General features: G+C 34.0%; 1 non-coding gene across 1 annotated transcript; it reads left to right on the top strand.

Moving 5' to 3' along the window:
- Positions 1–215: 215 nt before the first annotated feature.
- Positions 216–322, top strand: LOC143666415 (U6 spliceosomal RNA). Its single transcript, XR_013167615.1, has one exon. It is a non-coding gene; the product is annotated as a U6 spliceosomal RNA (small nuclear RNA).
- The last annotated feature ends 9,600 nt before the right edge of the window (positions 323–9,922 follow it).

The raw sequence follows: 9,922 nt of genomic DNA on the forward strand, positions 1-9,922 counted from the left end.
GACACAAAAGGACAAATATTGTATGATCTCAATGACATGAAATAATTAGAATAAGCAAATTAGAGTCAGAAACTAGCATCCAGGTTACCTGAGGTCAGGGTGAGGATAGGAGTAGGGAGTTAATTCTAAATTGGTGCAGTTTCTGTTTGGGGTAATGGAAAAGTTTGGGTAATGGATAGTGTGATGGCCACATGACATTGTGAAGGTAGCTAACAGTGCTTGCTTTGGGGGCACACACACTAAAATGGGAACGATACAGAGAAGATTAACATGACCCCTGCGCAAGGATGACATGCAAATTTATTAAAAAAAAAAAAAGTAGCTAACAGCACTGAATTATATGTTTGAATATAGTTAAAAAAGGAAATTTTAGATTGTATGTTACTAGAATAATTTTTTAAAAGGCAGGACTGTACAATACAATGAACCCTAGTGCAAACTGTAGGCTATAATTAACATTATAATTATTAAAATATTCTCTCATCAATTATAACAACAAAGGTCCCATACTAAGTGTAAAATGCTAAAGGTGAGGTGGGTATACGGGAACTCTATATTTTCTGTAACCAGAAACTTCTCTAAAAAAAAAAAATTTAAGCAAATAAATGGAACATATAGGAAAATATTTTAAAATATGGAACATTGTGAAAGCATCAGATATTTTTGTAATTATATTCCCAAAAGGAAGAGAAATAGAAAAGGCATAAGAGACAGTGGTTGAGAATTTTCCAAAACTGACAAAAAGACATTAAGGCACAGACTCAAGTTACGAACCTCAAGCAGAAAAGAAATAAAACAGGAAGCTGAACCCAGCTGCATCATGATAAAGCTGTTGAAAACCAAAGACAAGGAAGAACAAATTTTAAATAGCTATAAATAAAGAAAAAAATAGGCATGTTATCTGCAAGGAAACAACGATAAGACTTAAGGCTGATTTCTCAAATAGAAATAATAATAATAATCATAATGGAAAACAGAAGAGAGTGTAATACTGTCTTGAAAGTGCTGAAAGTAAATAAAAAATACAATTGTGAAGATTTGTCAACATCAGATCCATTCTGTGGAAAATACGAAAGGGTATTATATTGGCAGAAAGTAAATGATCCCAGCAGAAGCTCAGAAATGCAAGAATGAATGAAAATTTAAAAAGATGTTAGTATGTGGGTCAAATGAAATGAATATTGATTGACTAAAACAACAGCAGTAATTTCCTGTGCGGTTAAAAATATATGTACAGTTGAAATGCATGACAAAATGCCACAAGAGTTCAACTCAGAAGGGCTATAAATGAAACTAGAATATTCTAAACACTTTTCTTATCTGGCAAGGAATAAAAGCATTAACATTTAATGTCTTAGAGACCTTAGATTTAAGAACTTAGAGGACTCAAATTTTAATTTCTAAAAACATCACCAAAAGAAACAGAAAAAATAATTACACTAGCAAACTAATAGAAAGGAAAAATGGAATAATAACAATAATGAATAATAGCAGTAAATATAATGAAATTATTCCAAAGAAAGGAAGAAAGGAAAGAAAACAAACAAACAAAAACTTCAAACAGGCAGAATGGAGAGATTTAAGAATGAAAGGATAAGGATTGTCAAAATTGTATTTCCAACTCTGTGTTGCTTAATAATAAAAAAATATATATATAAAAGTATGGAAAAATTGAAAGTAGGAAATCAGAAAATCCACTATACACATAATGAGGAAGGTATAACAGCTCTAAATTTATATGTAAAATTTCAGTACAGCAAAATATTAAAAATGATAGAAGTGAAAGGAAAATGGACAAGTGTGTAAACATAGTAGGAAACTAAGCACATCCCTCTTGGTAACTGATTGTATCAATATGGCTATCTCAAAACATTAAAAATGATAGTTATTTTAACAAGAATAACTTATCATAGTTAATTACACAAGTAGGTGTTGAGGACTAATGAGAAAAAAAGGAACCCTGCAGTAAGGAAGCAGCTACTCTCCCCAGGGCTGGGGAAACAAAGGGAAGATGTGGTGGTTATCAGAATCTAGAAGCTTAGAGAGTTTGGAGATGGGGCATGATGGAAATGGACCCATTTCCGTGAGGTGAGGGCATTGCCAAGTTGGAAGGAGAACCTCATAAGGCACAGACCACCTCTCTGAGGAGGAAGTACATTCCAGAAGCAGCATTTATCTCAGGTGCTGTCAAGGGGGACTCCTGGAGCAGAGATCCAGACCTATGGGGAGAGAAGAGCTTAAGTGCAGCTGGAACTTCAGAGTGGGTTGGATGTGGATGGCTCTGGAGGTGTGAGAAAAGGCTGACGTTGCAACCACCTGCTGCTGGGATCAATTTCCTGCTGCCTTGGGTGAAGGTGATCAATGGAGCACAGTAACAATACCAACCACATAGGAAGATGCAGTCCCTTCTCTCCCTATTCCTGTTCCCCAAACTTCCTTTATTCTCTCCTATTGAAAGACTGTAAGAAAAAGTCATCTGCGAATGATGGAAAGCAGCTTGCAGAGTTTCAGTTCAGCAATATAGGGCACAGTTGGGTAATGCATTTGCTCGACAAAATGCAACTATACTTTATATAACTGAGGCCGTTCTCACCTGCTCACTAAAAACTGGAGACAAAAATTCCTAATAATCATTGCATCCATTTCTGGGTGACATGTCATAGTACCCATGATTGGACAGTATCAGTTACTCCTCACAGCCAGCCACAGTCACAGCTGTATATTCTGTACACTAAAGTCTGTTTGAAGGTAACCCTGAACAATCTCCCTCTTTCTTTCTCTCTCCGCACGCCACCCCCCCCCCCCCACCAGCTTCTCCCTCTCCCTCTCTCATTTGCTCACTGTATGTTACCTAAAACTGCTTTAGGTAACAACTCTTTAATGGATCATGCATTTAACATTATAACTTCTCTTCCTCTACACGTTTCATGGTGCCTCGCCCTGAGACAGCAAGTCAACTGACCAGGGCTCTTTATCTCGTGAGGTGAACCAAACCTATTTGTGAAGGATGGGAATCTTCCATGATTCTGTTGCTTTTTGGTTGCTCTAATATTCCTTATCTTGTAGGACATGAAAGTATGACTAGACACTTCAGAGAATCTTCTGTGTTCCAGATAGAGTCTTTCCAGACACATTGTTGGCAGCAATGCAGTACCCCTTTGATATTCGGAATCAATCACCCAAAACCAGTAGAGTAATCCCTCCTCTTTTTTTGCACATGAAGCTCTCATATGGGATCCAATGTACAGCTGTGGTCTCATAAACCAGAGAGAGATCATCAGTACTAAAAAACAACTAATGAATTTTAGTGCAGCCTCCCCATCCAGGAGTTTAAAGCATAGCATGTCCATTCCCCACTAACCCATATGAACACGGCTGTGAGTGATGTATGTATTAACAGGAAGATTTACTCCGGGTGGAGTTTTATGTTGGACAGTTATTTATGCTGAACAGGCCATGTCTGGCTGGTTTCTACTTAATAATGCAAAATCAGCAGGATGATGATAACACGTTCACCACAGGTTTTAGAGCCACCCTGCAGACACTTGCTCTGTAGTGTTGACACATCATAAACCCTGAAATAAATGTTGTTTGTCTCTTCCTGCTTCTGTTACTCAAATCTGGCCCATTGCAATCTAGCAGGGCAGCAACAACCTTTCTGGTTCTTTGTTCCCAGATTAAGGCTTGTAGGCCCATCGGGGGAGGTTGATTACTTAGGACTAAGAATGAAGTTTATCGTCCATTGAGAGGAGAACTCAAGCCATAGGTACAGAGAGGCTGTAATAAGTGCACAGCACCCTCCACCAAGTATGCAAACAAGAACTTGTTTAAACACACACACATGCAAATGATGGTCAAACAGACACAGTTCTCAGAGGGTGATCATGCCATCCACTTCTTTTCTGGCTATAACTCATGCCTTTAATAACATCTACATAAAACAGTCATTGTGAACAAGACATTTCTTTACTAATTTTACTTTTTTTTCTACATGCCTGTGTCACTTCCATTTGGTCATTAGTTAACTCACTCAATTAAGAAATACAGAACAGCATATTTATTATAAAATTAAATCAAAGTTTTTGAGCAGAGATGTAACGCTTTTCAACTTAAGTCACTACTTCTGGTGTCTTAATAAATCATCCCCACCTTTCCCTGCACTTATTCATCCTTGAGACAAGGCATGTTTTCTGTAATAATAGCAAATCATGGATTTTCTTCAGTTTAAGGAATATTAGTATACCTATCGGGTTACTAAAGATTTCTAATTCTCAAATATATATTATTATATAAAAAGAGTATTGTTTGGAAGTACCAGAAATTTTTAAGAAAAGTTCAGATAAACCCACAGATGGTTTTTTCAACTCTTAAAAGTCTCTTTTCAAGATATGTTTATAGTTTATTAACATTAAGTGGTCCATTGGACAATCTAACAAGACGTTGTTTACCATTAAGTATATAAAGGGAGTTTTTAAAAGAAAGAGATGTATCTTTGGGTTTGAAGATTAAGTAGCTATGTTAATTGTCTTGTGGGAGGGAGCTTAAAGGTCTGCATAAACAGAGAGTTATTTTCTGTTTGGATTTATTCTTTATTCTATAAAGAATGCTACATTCTATAAAGAATATTTTATAAAGAATAATGTGCTTTCATTAAAAACATTAATCAAAAGGTAACCAAAAGAAAATGAAGAATATTTGACAAATCGGCAATAGGAGAAAATTTATCATAAACAGCCTAATAATAGCTCCCAGACATTTTTAATCACAGCAACCTAACTACAATATCCTAGGGAGAATGCTTATTTCAATTATTTATTGGGAACTGATGGTTCATTTGGAGGCAAATGCAATTGCAACCTGACAGCTTAATCACTATTAGTTTGTTCTGCTCCTATGCCACTGCTAAAATTAAGGTTAACTTTCTATGGAAATTCTGACATATCCATAATGGGTTTTCTTTGGCACTGTAAACTATCCATATTGTTAAATGTCTTCAAAAAAATCAGGTTTAGCATATAACTACAAGTGATAAATAATAAGACCTAAAGATTTACAGCACACTTGCACTATGACAGTTTTATACCTTTAAGCACTAAGCTGATTTTTATTATAAATGTATTCCAAGTTTTAGTTTATAGCTTTCTATGATCTAAAAGAGTTGTCTAATATTCCAGAAAAATGTAGTTTTTAGGAATTGCACAAATAAAATGACAATTAATTTTTTGTATTTCTAATCTAGTCTAATTTCAAATTAAAACTACCAAATCTTTAACCAATTCTCCACTTGGTATAACTTTTAACCACAAATCAGCTTTTTTGTTTTATTTTAGTGATTAAATCTTTAAGTAATGCTTAATTATCAACTGTGCTGAGTTTCAGACTTGTAAAATGGTAGAATGTTTGGCAATTTCTCTTGCTGTTTTAGAAATCTCTTCACATCTCCAAAAGGAATTCGAAATAGAAATGTATATTTTGTATTTTATGAAATAAGGAGCTATCTGAAGCCCCAAACTATAAAACAGGAATAAGAGCACCCAAAGCAGTGAAAATCAACCAAGAAAATTATGTCTCATCTTTGTTTCAATTTGCATTTCCTTAATTATGTCATAAATTATGCTTAATTTCATTATGCTTTATAATTCTTCCTTTATGTATTTGTTTTATTTCTGTCCACTTTTCTATTGAGTGATTCGTAATTACTGTTGATTTGAACAGCGTTTATGTATACTAGATAGTAATCCCAATACTGTTTTTTGACTAGTCGTCTTTTTTAATTCTTTGAAAGGCCCCTTCATTCACTGCTAAACCCCATATGTTGGTTTGGTTATTTTGGCAAAAATACTTGTGCACTGTTGCATCACCTGTGGTACTATTATACAGTTTTATGAAATACTTGGATTTTAGTAGCTTATGCTTGCAAATTAACAAAACTTCATTTCTTACTTAGCTATTGTTATGCATTTACTGATCAAGTGAATTTTAGAATCAGTTTTAAAGTTCCCTGAGGAATCCTGTTCTGACTTTCCTTGGTTTTGAATTGACTTTACAGATTAATGGGATTTTTTATTTTTATGTGTTGATTTTATACTTTCTGATTTTGAAAAACTCTCCCATTAATTTCACTAGCTATAAATGGATACTTCTGGTGTTTTCCAGCTGACCATAAAAACACATTCACATAATGAAGTTTGTCTGTTCCTTCCCAATATTTATATCCTCTGCTTCTCTTTCTTGTGTTATGGCATTGGCTAGAATCTACACTTTAATGTTGAATGGTACTAATTTTACTAAGGATCCTCATTTTATTTCCTTCTTTCACTAAAATTCATTTAATAAATAAATACTTACTGAGTGTTTATAATGTGCCAGAGTACACATAGGTCCTAAAGATAAAGGGCAGAAAAGACTAGTGAGGTCTCTGCTCTTTTGGCTCTCCTTAATGGAAAAGACCTAATGCACAAGTAAAAAACAAATGCAAAAATTAACATAACTTTAGATATGCTAAACTTCTGTGATGAAAATAAAACATAAACAGAATAAAGAAGTTTGACAATACTATCAATGGAAAGTATAGTGAGAGTAGAATTCTTTATCAAGTGATATTTAAGCTTAGATGTGAATGGTGAGAATTTAGCCAAAGTTAATACCGGATGGAACATGTTCCAGGTAGGCGGAAGAGTAAGTGCAAGGGCACGAGAGAGGGCACACTCGATGGGGGGGGTGGGGGGTGATAGTAGTTTTACAATGGTCATTTCTGTTGCTTAATAATTTCTGTTTCTTAGATTAATAACATAGTTATTAATTTGAGGTCTCTAATTTTGTTAATTTATACTTTCCTACAAAATTTTCCATTTTACCTAAAATTTCAAATTTTCCACTGTAGGTTTTCAAATGTGTTAAGCTGACATAATATTTTTGATCTGCTCTATGTGTACATTTATTTTCCCTTTTGGGTTCTTAATATATTCTTTCCCTCCAGTTTTATGTTTGTTACTTTATTGCATTAAGCTTTTCATTATCTTGTTATATCTCCAATGATTTTAAGTTATTTAAAAATATTCTTATCTAGATTAATTGTCCATTTTACTAGAAGAACCCAAAACACCCATTTCACCACTATTGGAAGCAAAAGTCTAAATCATTTTTGGAAAAATGCAGCCTACTATTCTCTTTCAATGTTTTCTGCCATAATTTGTAAAACATGAGTATACAATAATTCTATAAAAAACAAGGAGCTCAAGTGTTAGGTAATAAATAAAGCAGAATAAAATGTGAGGTTATTGTGTTTTTAGGATTGTATCCATTCATTCATTCAGTAAGCACTTATTTACCAAATGCCTGACTGATATCATTTAAGCACTGTGCCTTTGGAAATGCTGAAAGATCCACCCTCCCTCTCCTCAAGGTATTCATAAATGAGAGACATATTATTCAGAGACAAATAAAATTTGAGTGACATTACCTTTTACAAGCAAGGCTTACATCATCATTTATATGATCACAAGGAATAGTACACACAATGAGATCTGTAAAATTCTTGTCTTTTATTTGTATCTTATCTAAGACCCAAGAGCTCACTAAAACTCCAAAAATGCTCAATCTGAGCCACATAATATTTAAATTACTAAGCACAATATAAGGAGTTTATTTAAAATCTATATATTTACAAATGCTCTATGGGAGAGTGATATCATCAACAGGGTGATAGAAGACATCCCAGGAAGAGTCTCCTCTAAGAACCAACAAATAAAAGAACATATCCCATTTGTTTGGAACTCTGGAGTATGACAGAGAAACTCATCTACAGGTAAAATATCAAAATAATCAAATGCCCAGACATCAACAAAAAATTGGGGGCTATATATACAAACAGGAAGACATGGCTTTAGTCAAAGGAGAAAATTAAAACTTCAGAGGAGACTCAGAATTTGGAATAGCCCAAGAATTTCAAACAAATCTCTTTCATCAATTCAGAGAGATTAAGGAAAATATGGATATGGAGCTAAATGATATTAAGAAGACAATGTGTAAGACCAAATAAGAATTTGAAAGTTTAAAAAGAAACATAATAAAAAAATGATGGGGATGAAAAGCACAATAATGAAAATTAAAAATATAGTAGAGCATTACAACAGCAGGTTTGACACCCAGACTAAAAAATTAGAACTAGAAGACAAGACAATTTAAATCATACAGTCAGAAGAATGGATAGAGAAAAGAATAGAAAAAAATGTACAGTATCTCAGAGATTTGAGCCAAGTGCATAAGCATGCACTATGGGTGTCCCAGAAGAAGAGAAGGGAAAAAAGGCAGAAAGAATATTTGTGGGAATAATGCTGAATATTATGAAAGGCAACTCTTTTGGGAGACATAAACATGCATATCCAAGAAGTGCAACATACTCCAAGCAGAATAAATTTTTATAGTCCTACACACAGTGATCAGAGTGTCCAATGCCAAAGATAAAAAGAGAATTTTGAATGCAGCCAGAGGAAAGTGATTTGTCACATGCAAGGGACTAAGAATCAATTTCTCATCAGAAATCATACAGGTGAGAAGGCAGTGGTAAGATATATTTAAGGTACTGAAAGAGAAAAACTACAGCTCAAAATTCTTTATCCAGCAAAACTGTCCTTCAAACATGAGGGATAACTTAAAATATTCATGGATAGACTGAACCTGAGAGAGTTCATCAACAGAAGATCTCTCCTACAAGAATTGCTAATGAGAGTTCTGCAGATTGAAAGGAAAAGACTGGAGAGAATGGCTTGGAATAGTGTAAAGAAATGAAGATCTTCAGTAAAGGAAATTAAAATGGTGAATTCAAAATTCCATAGAACTGCATCCTCAATATACAACTCTACTCTTTAATTCCTGTAAGGGCCAGAACACAATTGAATAAGAAAAAGCCATATTTCCTGCAAATGGTCATGCAATATATAAGAGGGTAATGTGGGGTAAAACCAGCATAAAGAGGAGAAACAGATAGATATGAGAGCAGAGAACATGTATTTTATGTAAACTAAGTTGTATCTTTTCGTATTATAGGTTATAGATGTTGGTTGTATAACGAAAGTATTTTTTTTTTCAGTGCAGGCACAGCAGTGAGAAAAGTATCAGTCAGATACATCAAAAAAAAAAAAAATCAACCATACAGAAAAGGAGGTTGTGCTACAGGAAAAGAAAGATAAAAAAAAAAAAAAAGATAGGACATATAAAAACCAGATGACAACATAGCTGAAGTACTGACTTTACAATAATAATGCTGACTGTTAATATATTAAACCCTCAAACAAAAGACAAAGATTGGCAGAATGGATTTTTATCCAACTACATGTTACTTACAAAAGACTTGCTTCAGACACAAAGTCACAAATAGGTTGAAAGTGAAATGATGGAAATAGATATCCCATGCAAATAGTACCCCCCAAAAAAGAACAGCGTAGCTATACTAAGATCTGAGAAAATAGACTTTAAGTCAAAAGCTATTACAAGAGACAAAGAAGAACATTATATATTAATAGAAGGGGAAAACCACCAAGAAGAAATATCCATTATAAAAATTTATGCACCTAGCCAAGAAGCCCCAAAATGCATGAGGTAAACACTAGTGGAACTGAAGGAAGAAATAGACACCTCTATAATAATAGTTGGGGACTTCAATATACCACTTTCATCAGTAGATAGACTACCTAGAGAAAAAGATCAATAGGAAAATAAAGAACCTGAATATTATGAAAAATGAACTACCTAACAGACAAATACAGAACATTTTACCCCCAAACTGAAGGATATACATTCTTCTCAAGTGCACATGGATCCTTCTCCAGGGTATATCACATGTTGGGTGACAAAAGAAGCCTCAATACATTTTAAGAGATTGAAGATATACAAATCATCTTCACTACTCATAATAGAATGA

Source organism: Tamandua tetradactyla, chromosome 22 (assembly GCF_023851605.1).
Source record: "Tamandua tetradactyla isolate mTamTet1 chromosome 22, mTamTet1.pri, whole genome shotgun sequence".
In the NCBI taxonomy this organism is placed as follows: domain Eukaryota; kingdom Metazoa; phylum Chordata; class Mammalia; order Pilosa; family Myrmecophagidae; genus Tamandua; species Tamandua tetradactyla.